Source organism: Pseudonaja textilis, chromosome 4, assembly GCF_049901715.1.
Source record: "Pseudonaja textilis isolate UNSWEBS1 chromosome 4, rPseTex1.2, whole genome shotgun sequence".
Lineage (NCBI taxonomy): Eukaryota > Metazoa > Chordata > Lepidosauria > Squamata > Elapidae > Pseudonaja > Pseudonaja textilis.
In genome coordinates this window covers 39923324-39941188 of record NC_141993.1, presented here as the reverse complement: position 1 = coordinate 39941188, position 17865 = coordinate 39923324, and the positions used below count along the sequence as shown (strand labels likewise).

Genomic DNA, 17865 nt, shown 5'->3' with positions numbered 1-17865 from the left:
ATAGTAATAGTAGTGCAGTCTTTGTAAATTGTTGAATAGTGTTGAGGGAATTATTTGTTTAGCAGAGTGATGGCTTGGGGGGGGGACGGGGGGACGGGGGGACGGGGGACTGTTCTTGTGTCTAGTGGTTCTGATGTGCAGTGCTCTATAGCGTCTTTTGAGGGTAGGAGTTGAAGCAGTTTATGTCCAGGATGTGAGGGATCTGTAAATATTTTCACAGCCCTCTGTTTGACTCATGCAGTATACGGGCCCTTGATTGAAGGCAGGTGGGTAGTAATTGTTTTTTTGCAGTATTCTAGAGCTTTTGGGTTCAGCAACGTTATATTACACCCGTGTTAATAAATACGGCAGGAGAATGGTCTTCCGCTTTTTTCCAGTTATGTCCAGTCACAGGGTACAGTTAGTCCTCAACTTATGACCACAATCGAGCTCAAAATTTCTATTGTTAAGTGAGACATTTGTTCAGTGAGTTTTGCTATTCCCTTTTTCTTGCCACAGTTGTTAAGGGAATCACTAGCTTGATAAAGTTATCCAGTTCTTAAGTGAATCTGGCTTCCGCGTTGACTCTGCTTGTCAGAAGGTGATCACATAACCCCAGGACACAGCAACGGTCGGATTTATGCCAAGCATCTGGATTTTGATCACATGAACAAAATGCTGCAAAGGTCGTAAGGGTGAAAAATGGGCCTAAGTCACATTTTTCAGTGCTGTTGTAACTTTGAACGGTCACTAAACCAACTGTTGGAAGTCGTGAACTACCTGTAGAAGGAAGTGCTATGTGAACTTGAAATCTCCAATTAGATCAATTTTTCTATTCAGGGACATTTAAGTGACGCCTGGACAAATTACCTGGAAGGGTAAATTTTGGGGAATATCGTCCATTGTACAACAAGGACAAATGAATGGGGATTTTCACATTAAAGCCAGAACATTTTCAAAGTTCATTGAAACTAGGGGAATTTATTTCTAAAAGGATTAGTTGGAACCCTCAAGGGTGACTTAATTGTGCGAGTACACTCTGAATATACATCTTATAAATACCAACATCCCAACAAATGATTAACCAGTCTTGTGGGTGTACCTTTAAATGTAAGGTGTCTATTTAGAAATACATCCACAAGAGTGGTTAGTCATTTGTTGGAATTTTGGTATACTATTGATTAATCAAACCAATATGTGGTAGATTGTATCAGATTACAGAGATTCTAGTGTGGCAAGCCAAGGGCTGATTAAGTGTAGTTTATGCCCAGGACATCATACTATGAATTTCAAGTGTCAATTCACAGAACTTGAAAGCAGCAAGGAAGTGTAGATTTGTCCTGTGAACCCCATAATGGTGAAGTGAAGCTAGTATAAATATCTCTGTAATGCAGGCATTGGAGAAACACATGCTCCGCTGTTCATAAGGACATTGTCTTCCCAGGTAAGGAATCTTCCTGTATTGGTTTTCAAGAACAGCCAAAGGGAGGCCAGGACATCAGGGCACCCATTAAGAAACTTGCGTAATTGCTCTTTAAAAAGTTAGATTGTACCATCTCTGCTGCAACAGGATGAACCCCTGACTTGTACTATACAATAGCTATGTCGTTATTTTTGACACAAATGGCTAAAAGCAGTTGGATTGTAATGCCCAACCCTAGAAAAAAGAAATATAATACTCCTCTTTGAAGCCATCCTGGAAATATGGACCAAATAAACAGAAAGAGATTACTGAGCCAAGAATTTTAGAATTGTTTTCATTTCTATAAAGAAAAAGAATAACAATGTCATAACCAGTCAATACCACTGGAATATATCTGTTAACCAGTTCAGGTAGCTATTTTTTTTAATTAAGGTATTGTACTTGTCCTTATTTTTAAAAGGAGGAAGAATTCAACCTTGCTTCACTCCTGGTTCTAATCAAATCTGTTATTTACCCTTGGGAACCATACCTAGCTCTCAAATAACATTTATATATTAGCTGTTGAATGTTTTATCAATATTGGTAACTAGCAGTTTTTTCCATAATATCCCTCTACATATTGAAAGACAGGCAAGTCTAAGATTTATAAAAGCTGCATATGGGGTGTTTTTTAGATCCACAATGATATTTCTGTATTAAGAATTACAATATCACTGCCTTGTCTATAGATCTTCCTATTCTAAATCCTGCTAATTCTTCTGCTATAACATTATTGTCTTCTATGCAATCATAATATTTCTCAAACAGATTTTTAGGCTAAATTGTATTAATTATATTTAAGAAGCTGATTAGCTGATAGTATGATATTCCTTTTTTATGAAGCACTTATTTATTGTGAGATACCTCCTTTGTTGTCTATCATGTTTCCACATCCATCTTTTTTTAAAAGATTAATTTCATTTTTTAAAAAATAGCAAGCTGACACGGTGCAAGGCATAGCACCAATCTCTAGCAATATATGTATTTGCAATAATGATTTTGGGCTACGCAAAAATCCTACTAGCATGATAAAGAGCCCCTTGCAGCTAAGTATAGTTGTGATTAATGTTTTATGACTGGCTTTTAGGACAGTATACATCTTCAAAGGATTTTTATTGCAAGAAACATTTGTGCAGAGTATGTTTGAAAATACTCCTCTACCCTTTCTAAAAGCAAAGCATCTACATTGGTTCACATCACAGTTAGTGTTGCTCTGATAGCCTTTTCTAGCTCTTAGAATCACTATAAGAGATGAGTGACATGAAGCCTCTCAATAGGACAATTATATCACCTCTGTGTGTCTCAGAGAGGCTTGTCACCTAATCTGAATAAAGTATGTCTAACATCTACACCCATACTAATTGCCTACCATGAAAGCCAGGTTAGGATTAGACAGGCCTTCCATAAATGAGTCTTGAGCAAAACATACCCTCAAAATTCCAAATGTATCTCTGACCCTCAAAAGTTGTAAAATCCTGAGCAAATTGATCACGCATATTTGGTTTCAGGTTTTAAAGCTAGTGTCTTTTTTGTTTGCTTCTGAGTAGATATGCATAGAATCGCATTGTTAAACCATGCATATAGATATGGTAGAGGGCTAGAAATAACTGGTAGCCATAATGGCTGGATTTTCTGTGAATTGAGGGCTTTTTGCATTCTTGTAACACTCTTTGGTTCCTTTCATACTCTTCTCTGATCACAGTTACTGAAAATCAGGATTTTTTGGGCATTTTTGAGGCACAAAAATGGAATAGATAGACCCCTAAAAATAGGCTTAATATGCTTTTTTAAAAATCCCTGTAAAATCTAGGGAGGAAAAATCTTTTCCTGAAGAATTAAACAGCTCTTACCTCCTCCCTGTTTATACCCATTCACACAGGCTCCCTAAAAATGGTGACTATCGGCTCCTGCCAACAGGAGCATGTCCACTCCTGATTCTTGACTATGCTAGATAAGTCAATATTTCCCTACTAAAAATAGCCCTAAAGACAAATTTCATATACATTTGTAACTGATAACATATTTTGCTGCCTTATGTGCTTTATTGATCTCTAGTTCTAGAGACAAACTCAATTGATATGTTTATAACATGGTCTATTAGAGAATCAATAGGTAGCAGTGTGGTGTCTATCGTACTTCATTCATGGGCATTCAAAGACACTGATTCAATCTATTCTATAGTAACTATATCTCTGATGGAGGATTTTTGATGCCTCACCATTGCAAATAATGCTGATATTTCTGAAGAAGATGTTGCACCCAAGTTTGGCTGGGTGCCTTTAAGATGGCTGTGAAGTAATTAGTTACATACATCAATATTAACCAGTCAGTAGTGGGATAGATTAAAGTGGCTGGAAGGATATGGAGAATTACAGAATACTTGTGACAGAAACTTAGGGCCAAAGGAAAACTGCATTCCTCATTTAGAAAAGTACCACACATAGCATTTGCCTTGTGCATCCAAAATTTTGTGATGTGTCTTTTCACCAGTTGAACAAATTTATTTTCACCCGAGTAGTTTTGTCGGGGAAGATAATGAATATAATTATCCAACAAGAGTGCTAGATTTTTGCAGATCATACAAGTGGTTTATTTCGGCATAGCTAGATATATTTTCCTGCCTTTGGACCTCAGTATTCTCCGCATCCCCATTATAATCCATTGTAGATGTATACTCGCACTTTTCTAATACATGAATACATGAACTAATATTTTAATACATTTACGTGGCTTCTCATTTAAGCTGGTTGTGCCAACAAAACTGGCTATTGCTGGGTGGGGGTGGTTAGGTGTTGATTCTTTTGTTCATCCACCAGCAGAAGGAATATGATCAGAAGTGTGATCAGCTCATACATTGTTCATGGTCTACACTACAGTGATAAGGTCTGCTGCCGGGAGTGAAAGCAGTGACAGGAAAGAAAGAACCATAACAAAATTATTCCAGATACTAGTTGACATGCACTTTAGGGCAGCATTTCCACTAATGAATCAAAGCATCTTCTATAGTCATCTAAATGTCATAAATCAGTACTAGGGAAAGGTCATAGATTGTAAAAACATCTGCAGATGGAATAATGGAACTCTGGCTCAAAAAGGAGGTAAGGTATCCCTACCCCCAAGTAATTATTCTTTTTTATATCACCTATAATTTTTTAAATTGCTGTTATGATTACTTTGTTAAAAATACAGAATTATTAATAGCATATCGAAAACAACTTAAAAAATTGAAAATCACATAACTAGTGATATAAGTGTATAAGAAATCTTCCCATAATAGAGTGCAGATGTTCTAAACATTGAAAAATATGATAGCAGAATACTCTTACATACAAATATTAACTATTTGGTGCTTAACATAAAATGTTTTCAGTAGGAATTTCATTGCTCCTTTATACCTTGAAGCAAACTTGAAGGGATATGGAAATGTAAAGTAGCACAAACAGTGTATATTTGTGCCTACAAGTACAAGATAGATACTCTTGTTTCTGGGTGGGCAATGAGCACCATTGTTTGCAAACCAAGCTGAGATGCAGAAATTGCTAGTGACTTTGGGCCAATCATTCGTTTTCAATCCAGCTACATCACAGAGCTGTTGTTCTGGAGAAAACTAGAAGGAAGTCCTGTGTAAATCACCTTGACTTGGAGGAAAGGCAAGATATAAATCCAATGCTTCTACCATATATATACCTGACTTTCTTGGTGGGAATTGCAAACACAAACCTAGCAGTAAGGTAACTTCAACTTATACATGGCAAATTTAGCTCAAAATCAGTTGCAAAAGAAACATAGACTAAGGTTCCAGTTATGACAATGATGTAACATTTTCTATAGTGAAGGAAATGATCTTGGACCAGCTAGGCTTCTTCTCCAAGATATGTTATTGTAAAAATTTAGAGGTGACTATAGTCTTATATTCAACATGTAATGGAGGGCTACTGAAAAAGTCCAACAGAGTCGAATTTGACTTTCAAAAGAACAGATGAAGTAATTTCCTCCCGCCCCCCATGATTTTAAAGTAGGGCTAAATAGGATACAACTATCAATCTCCAGTAATAGTGATGATTGTATAGGAAATTTTGAGTCATAGGCAGTATAGCTTAAGTATTGACTGCTAGGGAACAACAGTGGAAAGAGTGTTATAACACTCATGTTTGAATTTTCTCCTTCTTTGGATAGCTATCCAAAGAAGGATCTTGGAAATATGTTTGGTCATAAACTGAATATAAGTCAGCTGTAGGATATGACTGTCAACAAGCCCAATGCAATTTTAGCAATTCACATGAAAAAATAGTCCCACTGTTTTTCTAAATTAAGCTCCTTCATTTACTGTGATTAGTTTAAGGCAGGGGTTGCCAACCTTTTGGACCTCAGGGACCACCAAACTCACAATTTTAAATCCCATGGACCACCTTTGCTCGAGGAGCCCAGCTGAAGTTTCCTGTGCCACTTGCACTTCAGCGCTTTGACTCCCAAAGGAGTTTGGCCAAGCTATCGGCAAAATTGTCTCTCTCTCAAGGAGCACTCGCAGAAGCAGCACAGGAAACTTCGATTGGGCTCTTGAGAGTGACTCCGGCTGCTTCTCTCCATGAGTGCTGAGAAAGAGAGAGGGAGAGGGAGGGAGAGAGAGAGAGATGATTTTGCAAAGTTTGGGCAAACTCTTGTCCCTGGGAGATGTCCTGTCCAAGGTGGGGAGTGGTGGTGGTGGCATTTAGGGCAGGGAATTCAGCTGGTGTGAGGCACTTTGGGGAAGAGCCAGCAAGAATTCTGAGGAGCCTTGCTAGCCCACCCCCCACTGTCCAAAGTGCTGCCGCAAGCATTCCAAGCAAGATGGGAAGCAGTGGCAGCATTCGGTGCAGGGAATTCAGCTGGTGCCAGGTGCTTCAGGGAAGAGCCAGGAAGAGTTCTGATGCTGCCATCTCCCACGCACTCCCTTTCCTGCATGTGTCAGTCCATCACCACTTCGCCAACCAGCTGCAGCTGCTCCCCTTCCCACCAGAGCCCTTTGGCTCAGCACAATGGGCACGGAGCGTGTCTCCCTCCCCCATGTGGAGCATGTTCCCCTCACACACCCAACTGCAGCGGTGGGTGCATGAGAGGGTGCTTTGCCAGCAGGCCCTGCAGGAAGTGGGGAAGGGTGCATCATTTCCCTGTCCGCTGCCAGACCCACATGTGGCACCCGGTTGGGCTAACCCAAAAGGGGGCAGGATAGGAAGCGGCACCCCTTCCAATGCTGGTGGAAGAGGGTCTTTGAGTCCCAGACACCAGTTTGAGCAGTGCCCTGCCAATTCTCTTGCTCACGCAGAACAGAGCCCCTTTGTCCCTGAGCCACGTCTTCCCAGCGGGGAATTTGGGTGCAACCCACAGCTTGGAACAGAGATGTGGTGGTTTAACTATGCTCCCTCTTGCTGCAACAGTACCATTACCTCATCCTGGCTGTCAAGGAGATTTCCAGCCCCACAACGAGCTGGTCCCATATTCCAGAGCTGGAGTAGTCACAAGACTGGCCCTTTGGTCATCCCAGAGCAGCTCTTCCAGTCCATGGAAGGCTGATGCACCAGGGTGGTGGAGGAGCTGCTCTGGGATGACCAAAGGACCAGTCCTGTGACTACTGTAGCTCTGGAATGTGGGACCGACTTTCCCACCATCAGCAAGCCATCCGGGGCAGATTTCCCTCCCCTGCCATTGGTCTTACCTTCCAGTTCCAGCTCACATGGCTGTACTCAAGGTTTGCGCTCGGTCGAAGGGTGGGGCCCAGCAGGTGGGCAGACCATGTGGGTGGCACAGCTTTGTGTTCCCATGCAGCCTGGATTAATTGCTTTGGGGGGACATTTCTCTGCAGACCAAAATTTTCTTGCAGTCCACCAGTGGTCCGTGGCCCACCAGTTGATGACCACTGGTTTAAGCGACCATTTTTAAAAAATACACAAATTGGATCAGGCACAAAGAAAGACAGTGAAGGTAGAATGAACTGGAGACTGTTTTATAAAGAGGGAGTAAGGGAACTTGATAGTTTTAGCAAGGAGAAAATAATTGAAGCGTACAATACTCTTCAATTGACCTACTCTTCAGTTTCAAATTTCAGACAGAAGGAGGTTAAAACTTGTTCTATTTATGTTATTCTGAAACCTTTTCTGTATCATCTTAGAGAGTCAGGGAGAGAGATTCCTGCTGAGAGATTCCTTTCAATTCCATGTTTTTATGATGTCATGTTCCTATATAATTAGTGCAGTACTGTTTTTAATCTTCCTGGTGGATTTGATAAAAAGCTAACCATCTTAGAATGGTTGACTGTTTATTCCCAAGAGTAACAATATTCCAAGTCTTGAATGGGGAATTTGTGGTCTTTCAGAAAACGTTAAACTCTCATCATTCCTTGCCAGCATGGTCATTGGTTAAGGGCAGGTAAAAAGCTGAAAAAAGCTGAAAGATCACATCTTCTTCACTCTTACTCTTCTAGATATTGCTTGTAGGTCTACATGTTTATTTTTGCAGGTCAGGGTATCAGGTAAAACTTTGTTAAACAAGGGAAATATATCTTTTTGTCTCTGATGAAAAGGAAGATGGATTGAATATGCTACTCTAAAAATTGTCCCTGTATAATATTACTCTTCAGTATTGTTCAGCACCAGAAGCTGGATAGCTCCTAAACTAATGCATTGTGTAAGGTTTCCTAATAAGCACTTTGAGGTAGATCAGGAAGCAGCCATCACAAGAAATACTAGATTTTTACTTAATATAAACTACAACAGAATTGTGAAAGTATGACATTGTTTCTTTCCCTCTCTCTTATACAAAAGAGAAAATAACATCAAGGCAATCACAACTTCCTTATCCAATATTCAAGGATCAAATTTCATGTTTTCCTAAAAGTTGTCACATATTTCCTTCATGGCCATCTCCATATTTCTGTACATCTAAATTGTAAGAGTCATTAGTTCAATTCCCATTAGTATGTGAATCTCCTAGAAACATCTGGGGCTATATACACCTGATAAGTTTCAAGTAAAATGCTTATGTACTAGTCCAGATGGTCAGTATAAATAAAAACACCACACAGGATTCTCAAGGTTATAGAGACATGTTTCTCATTTTGCAGGGTCTGTTCCTCACCCCAAACATCTAAAAACTGTTTCATCTGCAAAGGCTTGGAAAGTTTCAGCAATGCAGAATTTCTCCTATATCTCTTTGTTTTACTTGGTGCTGTTAACTGCTAGGTACCTTTTGCTTTTTCCTTTCCTATGGAAATTAGCTTTCAATGTGATGTTTCTGCTGTACAGCCATTTTGTTTGAATAGGTAAATCCACAGATATTGATCAGAACATACACTCCTCAAAAGTCTGCACAGTAATAAATAGATTATTAGATTGTGTCTGTGTGTGCAGATGTATTATCCATGCTATTGTTGCAACATGACTTGACTTGCAACACCCTTTATTTGAAAAATATCCAAAAGCTTCAACTGATGGAAAATGTGACAGCTAGGTTGCTAATTAGTGCACAAAATTGCCATTTCAGAAATCCACACTGGTTGCTAATTTATTTCTAGGCATAATTTAAAGTGTTGATGTTAATCTTTAAAATTGTAAGTGGCTCATGGCCTATCTGAAGGATTGTTTCTTCTGTGACATACCTCTTTCGACATTATGATCTGCCATAGAAAAAGGTTTTTTGCAATATGCCTCCCTTTCAAGCAAAGTGTTAATTGACTACACAAGACAAAGCCCTCTATTTAAAAATCTGGTTGCTTTATGATTTTAACAAACTTCTGAAATATTGTATATAATATTGTAATTGTATTTTTATTTATTTGTCAAGTGATTATAAGATAACAGGTATAAGTATAAACATAGTTATAAATACATGAAATAGATACATGTAAGAAAAATAAAAAGAAACAATAGGACAGGGATGGTAGGCACGTTGGTGCACTTATGCACTCTGCCTACAGACATCGTAGGAAAGGGGTGAGGTCAATAGTAGGCAGTCTAAGGTTAAAGTTTTGGGGGTTTGGGGAAGGAACCACAGAGTCGGGTAGAGTATTCCAGACATTGACCACTCTGTTGCTGAAGTCATATTTCCTGCAATCAAGTTTGGTGTGGTTAACCTTGAGTTTGTATCTATTGTGTGCTCTTCTATTGTTATATTCAAAGCTGAATTATTCATTGACAGGTAGGACATTGCAATGTATGATTTTATATACCATATTTAGATTGGACCGAAGGCGGCATAGTTCTAGGTTTTCTAGGTCTAGAATTTCAAGTCTGGTGGCATAAGGTATTCTGCAATGAGTAGAGGAGTGGAGAACTCTTCACTGAAATATCTGCATCTGAAACTGAAATATTTCTGGACTTTTTCAACTGTGTTTATATCAGATACGTAATGTGGGTTCCAGACTGATGAGCTGTATTCAAGTATTGGTCTAGCAAATGTTTTGTATGCTCTAGTTAGTAGTGTGATATTAACAGAGAAAAAGCTACGTAGGATTAGGTTAACAACTCTTAATGCCTTTTTTGCTATGTTGTTACAGTGGGCTCTCTCACTTAGATCATTAGAGATGAGTACTCCAAGGTTCTTGACAGAGTTTGGATCATCAACAAGGTCTTGACTATTCAGCTTGTATTTCACTTTCTGATATATTTTTTTTTGCCAATATGTAAGACAGAGCATTTATTTATGTTGAGATTTGAAGTTGCCATTTGTTTGACCATTCTGATACATAGTCAAGGTCTTTTTGAAGGGTAGAAGTATTGTCTGTGGTGTTGAATAGCTTTACATCATCAGCAAAGAGAACGCAGTTGCTCTTAATATGATCACAGAGGTCATTTATGTAGAGTATGGTTGGTCCGAGAACACTGCCTTGGGGGACACTGTTGACAGGTACAGAATTTGATAGGATGCTCCCAGTTTTGACCATTTGTTGTCTGTTTGACAGGAATGCTTCTATCCAGTTATGCAGGTGTCCAGAGATACCATGAGATTTTAGTTTTAGGAGTAGTTTGTCGTGTACCACTGAATTTATTGCTTTGCCCTGATCGAGTTGTGTAGTCCATATGTTTTTACAGTGTAAGAGTTACAGGATAGTTTTTTTCTGAAACCAAATTGTTTATTGGAAAGTAGGTTGTTTGTCTCTAAGTGGAGTTTAATGGATTGGTTAATAATTGATTCCATAACTTTACAGGTGACACAGCATAAAGAGATTGGTCTATAATTTTCAACTAGCCTGGGGTCTCCCTTTCTGATGACCATGGCTTGTGACCATAGGTTTGGCAAGGAGCTGGTCCTCAAAGATTTTTCAAAGATTATGCTTAGAAGTTCGGCTATGGCTGTGGATAGCTTTTTTCGGTCCAATAGATAGAGACAGTTTTAGATTGAATAGTGCTTTGCAACAATGTCTTCTGTAAAATCGATATGTATTAGATCGTTGTAGTTGTCTGTGGTTCAACTAGGAAGTACTGGGCATGATCCATTGCTGTTTACAAATACTGAGCCAAAGAATGTGTTAAAGATGTTGGCTTTAATGGTGTCATCACTGCAGTCTTTATCCCTTTCAGGGGTGGGATGGAGCTTTGAGTCTTTTAGTTTGTTGTTTACAAAATTGTAGAAAGTGCGGGTGGAATTGGTGTGTAGAAGGTTTTCCTCTTGTTTAATGTGATAATTGGTGCATTCAGTCTTTATCTGGTGGCATACATTTTTGTATCGGCTTTTGAAGTTGGCAATGTGACCAGATTTGTTTTTCTGTCAAAGTGATTTCTTTTTGGATTGAATCATTAATTAATTAATGATTAATCGTGTATACAGTTGCATAAGTAACTTAAATGTATAAAGGTGTGTATTTATATATACTGTGTACACACAGGGAGAGCCTCCCTCACACACATATAGTGAGATTTTTAGTTTCTATCAGTGTTTTATGAATGGAAAAGCACAATACAAATTGCATCCCTAAAGATATAACCTTGGTAAATTAACAACAAATCCATATAAAATATCAACATAGTTAATTTATGATTTCTGTTCTATTTACTAGGTTAATCCTGGTTTCCTATTAAATGTTTTTAGCTTTTGAATGAAACTGCATTTTCTTTTCTTATTTTCTATTATATAAAAGCTGCCTTCTCTGAGTATTTAATGAGGTGATAGCAGGGAAAGAAATACAAAGATCCTCTTTGTGGAGCATGGTTAATTCAGCCATATGAGGAGATTAAGTGCAAATAGGAAAACTGAATCAGCTGACCTAACCAATTTTCCATACGAGAATTAGATTTAGTTCCAAAAAGCCATGTGACTATTTGGGGATAAACTAACAGCTGTTAGCTAACCTTGTTTTCTGAACAGCCTGTGAGATCTATTCTCTTCTGTGATTAAACAAAGTGTTAGGAAGTCACACAAAAGCCAGGCCTATATAGGCTTTCTCTTCTGTGGATATGACACATCATACAGTAAAAATATACAATATAACATACTGTATGCAAGAGGCAGAATTCTTGCATATATACATGTATACAAGTGGTAGCAGGGCAAATAAGCTTTAATGCAGCATTTCATCACTGTGTATAAAATAGCAGTAATAATTTTCCACTATAATTAACATGAAAACCTTTGAACAGATGCATATTTTCTATCATATCAATCAAAATCAAATAATAGCTGCAGTATAACATATAAAAGTAAGAATAGTGTGGCAAAATTGAACTAATCAAACACATTCATAATCAACATCTATGATTAAAGTAGCAAAAATGCTAAATCTTTCTTTCTTTAAAAAAATGTAATGGATTTGATTAGAGACATTATTTTTGTAACATGATTTCTCAGAAGCCAGCTATTCTCACTGTTGTGTATTTTGCTTGTCTAGGCAAAGAAATTATAACCTTAACTGGAGGATTAAATGGTACAGGGATCCCAGTATATATACAAAATGAAATGTTTTAAAACATCTATTGAAAGCTCACATATGAATGATGACTGTTTTCTCTTGGAGTACAAAACAAAAGCAAACATACAATTGATAGTATATGAATATGAACAAACCTATATTGATATATTAATGGTATTATTAATAATAGACCATATTACTACATATATTTTCTAAGTATCTGAAGGTAGCACATATGAGTACTGTTTCTTCCCTTTCCTCTATTTTTTTCTCGCAGAAGCTTGATGACGACTTAGACAATTTTTGTATACAGCTTTTTTCAATTTCACTTAGATAGTTTAACCTAGAAGTCTGTTCCAGTGATTATTAACTAATTAATTAGTTGCATTTGTAGGCTGTTAAACACTGCATTATGGTGATTTACAAGAAAATATGATTACAAGCAAAAATAAATTTCAGCCTGGGGGAAAAATGACCCTAGAAAACAGTATGAATTGTAATAAGTAGCAGTATTCATCTAATATTCACTGACATTTACTTTCAAAAGCTCTGCTGAATAGTTGAACATGAAGTTATCAAAATTGATATTATATGACATCAGTCCTGGGGAAGCTGCTCCATAGAGAAACACTTATCTCTGGGCTCCCACCCATCTTATATCCGGGATATTGGTAACATTCCCAGCCAGAATCGATATACTCAATATTTTGGTTCCACCTGGAGAAGGCAGCCTTGCAACGACCAAGAAGCCAACCCATACTGGATTTTTAAAGTTGAAGCATACATTTTGATTTTCAACTAAAAACCTACTGGAAGCCAATGTAGGATCCACTATAGATGTGGTCCAGTTTCTGCAAATGGTGTACTAAGTCTCAAATTGATCCCATCTCTCCATCAGTGGCTCAAATCCTAGAGTTTTTACAAGAGGGGTTTGACAAGGGATTATCACCTAATATGTTGAAAAGACAGGTGGTGGCCTTGGCATCGGTTGTCACTGGGTCTACTGTCTCTTTCTCGTCACCCACGCATACAGAGTTTCCTTCGAGGAGCCTCAAATTTACACCCACCAGCGGTTCACCGTTATCCCACTTGGGACCTTAACAAGGTCCTCGTTGCACTCACTAAGTGCCCTTTCGAACCCTTGAAATCATCAAGTCTCCAATTTCTGGTGTATAAAGTAGTTTTCCTTGTAGCGATCACTTCCGCTCGTCGTATTTCGGAACTGGCAGCTTTGTCGATCAGACAAGATCTTTGCGTCTTCCATTCTGACCGTGTGATCCTTCGTTTTGATCCTATGTTTATACCCAAGATTAATTCGGCTTTTCACAGGGCACAAGAGCTGATACTTTCTAATTTTTGTCCCAGGCCATTGCAAGGGTTGGAACTACAATGGCATTGGCTTGATGTGAGGCAAGCAATGCGAATATATATTCACCACACAGTGACTTTCAGAAAAACAGAAGCTTTATTTGTGACATTTCAGCCCAGCACTCAGGGATGAAAGTCTCATCTTCTACAATAGGCCGTTGGCTACGGGCCGCAATAGTGAAAACGTATCAGACTCAATCACTACAGGTGCCCAGGGGCATAACAGCTCATTCAACAAGGAGCGCCGCAACATCAGCAGCATGGGCCACGCAGGCACCAATAACTGAAATTTGTTGAGTCGCAACCTGGACCTCTCCATCGCCCTTCATTTGGCATTATAAAATAGATGTGATTGAATCTGCTGAGGCCTCCTTTGGCAGAAGAGTTCTGCAATGGGTCCACAGGGACCAGGAGGGGATTCCAAGCCAGACAGAGTCCCTCCCGTAGGACAGGACAGGCTTTGGTATGTCCCACTACTGGGTGCTCTGAACAGCTCATGGGAAAAAGGGCGTTGGTACTTACCTGACACGCCCATTCTCTTTGAGCTGTGAAGAGCATCCAGCCCTACCCTTTTTCCATCTGGTGGGGTCCTGATTCGACCAACAAATTGTTAGGGCATTGAGGGCGAGGGTGTTTATTTCTCTCGCCTTCTCCAAAACTGGGGAACACTAGAGAGGAGTCCCATGGAGGACGAGGAGCATTCCACAAATAAAGCCCAGCCTAGACATGCAGACACTGAAGCACCTCCCACTGCTACTGGATGCTCTTCACAGCTCAAAGAGAATGGGCATGTCAGGTAAGTACCAACGCCCTTTCTCGCCGCAGTTATATCATAACTTTTTGCATTTGGTCTTCTTCTATTTCAAATTTTAATTAACAATTGTTAATTGTTAAAATTGCACCCTGAATAATTAACATGTAATTTTAACAATTACATGTTAATTCTTTATATCTAATTCCATTACAAACTCAGCCTTATTATGTTTAAAGCCATTTTTTTCTCTACTTTAAAACTTTCTAATAACCATAAAGAAGTAAAGAAGTAAATGATTAGCAGCTATCTCCTTTGCCATCAATTCTTTCTCTTGATTTTATTTTGTATTCCTCTTAACAAATTCTAGTATCTCACAATAAATTAGCCATTTGTATTTGCTATTATTTCTTGTCTAGAAAATGCTTCTTGCGCTGAGAGCCTGGTGTCATTGAACATATCTATGTTGTGTAGATATCTACCTATTCTGTATTCTTGATATGGACATCTAACATAACCATTTTAAAATCCACATTAACCTTGATTTTGTCATACTACAAATACCCATATTATCCAAAATTAACATCATGGTCTCCTAACTCCAAAGAAACTTCTATTTCTCAAATATGCCAATTTTTTCTTCCAAATCAATTAACAAGCTGAAAAATACAATTTCAGATCATGTAAACCCAATCTTCCCTTTTCAATTGCATCCTGTAGCACCTTATATTTAACATGTTTTTTCCTCTGCCACCCAAATTTAGATATTTCCTTCTGCCATTTTTAAGTATTGCATCAATTATGTGAAACAAAAACATTATTGTAGGAAGAACATTTATTTTTATCAGAAATTCTCCCCAGCAATAACTATTGTAATTTGTCCCATCTTAACATACCCTTTTAACTTCATTTCACGTCTTCATATACTTATTTTGAAGTAATATGCAATTCATATTTGTCATAGTGATGTCCAGATATTTTCTTTTCAATCTTAACATTTGTTGTATTCCTCAATTCTGTTTGAGCTTGTATTTTCATGTTTTTGTTAACATTACCTTATGTTTGTTCATATAAAACAGGCATGTCAAACTCACATTGTCATGGAAGCATCACATGACATATCGGGACTTTTTTCCCCCTTTGCTAAACTGGGCATGGGTGTGGCCAGCACAGGCCAGGATTTTGACAGCCTGATGTAAAATCTACTAATCACAAATTAGTTTAGTTTTTCCATTAGTGTTTCAATTCCCTATAAAGGACTTTCCAGAAACAACTCAAGGCATTCGGTTAATTTATAAGATTAACTTACAAATATGTTAATTTATAAGTTTCTTTTTTAATCTTTGCTCCCACAATTATCTCATTTTGTCCTATATCTATAGTCAGTATTTTAAGAACCAAAATAAACAAGAGACAAGATAGTGAGCATTCCTGCCTCATTTTCTTTTCACGAGGCTTTGTTAAATATCCATTAAGAGTTGTGTTTTCTTTGAAGTGTTAATCAATCTTCTCCATTTTGTAAAATTCTGTCCAAAGTACATATGCTTCAAAACTTTGAACAGGAAAGCCCAATTCAAATTATCAAAGGCCTCCATCTAAGAAAATCAGTGTGGCTTGTTTTTTATTATGTTGCTCCAAATATTCTAACATTGTTCTTTTAATTAAAAAACATATTGATCCTCACAAATAAATTCTTGCAAAATTATTTTCAGTCTATCAGCTATAATCATTATGAACAATCATTATTCAATTATGTTATCAGTCTGTAGTCTCTTCTTAAAGTCAAATCCTGTTCCTATTTAGATATTAGGGCGATACCCGCCCCTTTCCAACTCTTTGGCAACTTTCCTCCCTGAAGGAAAGTTACAACCTTTTAAAGGTTGTAAAAGTTCATCCTCAAAACATTTATAATAAGAACCTGATAATCCATCTGATCCAGGCACTTTTCCTCCTTTCATCTTTTTTTTATAGCTTCAGAAACTTCCCTTATTGTTATAGGTCCATTCATAATCTGTTTCTGATCCTCTGTAATCCTCTGTAAATTTTGCTCTTTAGGTATTTGTCTATTTTCTCCAGAGAGGTGTCACTTGCTTCATACAAGTCAGAAGAATATTGATGAGATGCTTCCCCCCGCCCCCGATGGCCATGTTATCCATTAATACAATATCACCATCTTGTATTTTCAATATCATTTTCTTTTCTTTTTCTTTTCTTAATTTACATGCCAACCATTTCCCTGGTTTATTTGTAAACACAAAGGTTTTTCCCCCTTTGCATAACTCATTTTGGTTTCCATAGATAACTAACTGCTCCTAAAAGAGAAAAAAATCATTATTTGAAATTTGCCTACAAGACACTCATATTAGAAAAAAAGGCAAATGATTTATTAAAATGCGGGTAAATAATTTATTTTAGCAGGAACTAAAAAAGGAAATGTAATTGTTTTATATATAAATCCCCAACTTAAACCAGAACTTGTATTGACTGATGACCCATGGTGTCTCTGGTCTTTGATAGTAATAAACTTGATTTGATGACATATGGTAGATTTTTTGAAGTGGAAGTTAATTTGCAGATTTTGATTTTGGGACCTTGTGCTCCAAATAAGTACAGTATTTTTTATAAAGGATTTTGGGGGGACTAATTGGCTTCTCTTGTAAAAATGGGTATTTGACAGGGGATTAGAATGTAATGATCACCCCACAACCGGATAGAACTGATCAAGCCAGTCAAATCTTATTGCCTTCTTTGACAAAGTGATTAATTTAATGGATCGGGGAAATGCTATGGACATAGACTCCAGTAAGACATTTGAAAAAGTAGACTACAGCCTACTTCTTGGAAAGATAGAAAAATGTGGGATCACCCTCAGATGATTCACAACTGGCTGATCAACCTCGGTCAACATGCAGCCCTCAATGGAACAATATCTACATCATGGGTGTCAAACTTACATCATCATGTTGCTGTCATGTGATTTATCGTGATGTTTTTCCCTTTGGAGAAAAATGGAGCTGGGATAGGCATGGCCTGCACATGACAAATCCAGCGCATAGGCCACCAGTTTGATCTACATGGACAGAAGCATGCAGAGGGATTCTGTGTTAGGCCCATTACTCTTAAATACCTTCCTAAATGATTTAGAGGGAATAGAAGGGGAAATTCATCAAATTTGCAAATGACACCTAGGTGGGAAATTGCCAGGACTTTAGAAAATAGATTCAGGGTTCAGAAGGATTTTGACAAACTTTAGCATTGGCCCAATCCAACAAAATGCAATTTGGTGGTGAGAACAGTAAGGTACTGCACCCAGGCAGGAAAAGTCAAATGCATAGCTATGGAATAGGCCAAGGGTCTTCAAACTTAGAAAATTTAAGACTTGTGGACCTCAACTCCCAGAATTCCTGAGCTAACATGACTGAGAGGAAG

General features: G+C 37.9%; 1 long non-coding RNA gene across 1 annotated transcript in view; it reads left to right on the top strand.

The window, feature by feature from the left end:
• LOC148125801 (uncharacterized) overlaps positions 1 to 17865 on the top strand; it is a 54272-nt gene that overhangs the window by 413 nt on the left and 35994 nt on the right. Inside the window, exon 2 of the long non-coding RNA XR_015743483.1 lies at positions 1374 to 1423. This is a non-coding gene — a long non-coding RNA (uncharacterized LOC148125801). The remainder of the gene's footprint in view (positions 1 to 1373; positions 1424 to 17865) is intronic.